We start from the raw sequence: 2140 nt of genomic DNA on the forward strand, positions 1-2140 counted from the left end.
CAACAACGTCGCCTATGGGCACAAACCCACCGTCGCTGGACCAGACAGGACTGGCAAAAAGTGCTCTTCACTGACGAGTTGCGGTTTTGTCTCACCAAGGGTGATGGTTGGATTTGCGTTTATCGTCGATGGAATGAACGTTACACCGAGGCCTGTACTCTGGAGCGGGATCGATTTGGAGGTGGAGGGTCCGTCATGGTCTGGGGCGGTCTCAACGCTGTGCGTTACAGGGAAGACATCCTCCTCCCTTATGTGGTACCCTTCCTGCAACTCATCCTGACATGACCCTCCAGCATGACAATGCCACCAGCCATACTGCTTGTTTTGTGTGTGATTTCTTGCAAGACAGGAATGTTAGTGTTCTGCCATGGCCAGCGACGAGCCCGGATCTCAATCCCATTGAGCACGTCTGGGACCTGTTGGATCGGAGGGTGAGGGCTAGGGCCGGGGCCATTCCCCCCAGAAATGTCCGGGAACTTGCAGGTGCCTTGGTGGAAGAGTGGGGTAACATCTCACAGCAAGAACTGGCAAATCTGGTGCAGTCCATGAGGAGGAGATGCACTGCTGTACTTAATGCAGCTGGTGGCCACATCAGATACTGACTGTTACTTTTTTTTTGCCCCCCCCCCCCTTTGTTCAGGGACACATTATTCAATTTCTGTTAGTCACATGTCGGTGGAACTTGTTCAGTTTATGTCTCAGTTGTTGAATCTTGTTATGGTCATACAAATATTTATGTTAAGTTTGCTGAAAATAAACGCAGTTGACAATGACAGGACATTTCTTTTTTTGCTGAGTGTGTGTGTTATATATATATATATATATATATATATATATATATATATTTATATATATACACTGCCCAAAAAAATTAAGGGAACACTTACACAACACAATGTAACTCCAAGTCAATCACACTTCTGTGAAATCAAACTGTCCACTTAGGAAGCAACACTGATTGACAATACATTTCACATGCTGTTGTGCAAATGGAATAGACAACAGGTGGAAAATATAGGCAATTAGCAAGACACCCCCAATAAAGGACAGGTTTTTCAGGTGACCACAGACCACTTCTCAGTTCCTATGCTTCCTGGCTGATGTTTTGGTCACTTTTGAATGCTGGCAGTGCTTTCACTCTAGTGGTAGCATGAGACGGAGTCTACAACCCACACAAGTGGCTCAGGTAGTGCAGCTCATCCAGGATGTCACATCAATGCGAGCTGTGGCAAGAAGGTTTGCTGTGTCTGTCAGCGTAGTGTCCAGAGCATGGAGGCGCTACCATGAGACAGGCCAGTACATCAGGAGACGTGGAGGAGGCCGTAGGAGGGCAACAACCCAGCAGCAGGACTGCTACCTCCGCCTTTGTGCAAGGAGGAGCAGGAGGAGCACTGCCAGAGCCCTGCAAAATGACCTCCAGCAGGCCACAAATGTACATGTGTCTGCTCAAACGGTCAGAAACAGACTCCATGAGGGTGGTATGAGGGCCCGACGTCCACAGGTGGGGGTTATGCTTACAGCCCAACACCGTGCAGGACGTTTGGCATTTGCCAGAGAACACCAAGATTGGCAAAGTCCACACTGAGCACATGTGACAGACGTGACAGAGTCTGGAGACGCCGTGGAGAACGTTCTGCTGCCTGCAACATCCTCCAGCATGACCGGTTTGGCAGTGGGTCAGTCATGGTGTGGGGTGGCATTTCTTTGGGGGGCCGCACAGCCCTCCATGTGCTCGCCATAGGTAGCCTGACTGCCATTAGGTACCGAGATGAGATCCTCAGACCCCTTGTGAGACCATATGCTGGTGCGGTTGGCCCTGGGTTCCTCCTAATGCAAGACAATGCTAGACCTCATGTGGCTGGAGTGTGTCAGCAGTTCCTGCAAGAGGAAGGCATTGATGCTATGGACTGGCACGCCCGTTCCCCAGACCTGAATCCAATTGAGCACATCTGGGACATCATGTCTCGCTCCATCCACCAACATCACGTTGCATCACAGACTGTCCAGGAGTTGGCGGATGCTTTAGTCCAGGTCTGGGAGGAGATCCCACAGGAGACCATCCGCCACCTCATCAGGAGCATGCCCAGGCGTAGGGAGGTCATACAGGCACGTGGAGGCCACACACACTACCTAGCCTCAT

Source organism: Coregonus clupeaformis, chromosome 19 (assembly GCF_020615455.1).
Source record: "Coregonus clupeaformis isolate EN_2021a chromosome 19, ASM2061545v1, whole genome shotgun sequence".
NCBI classification, from domain to species: Eukaryota; Metazoa; Chordata; class Actinopteri; order Salmoniformes; family Salmonidae; genus Coregonus; species Coregonus clupeaformis.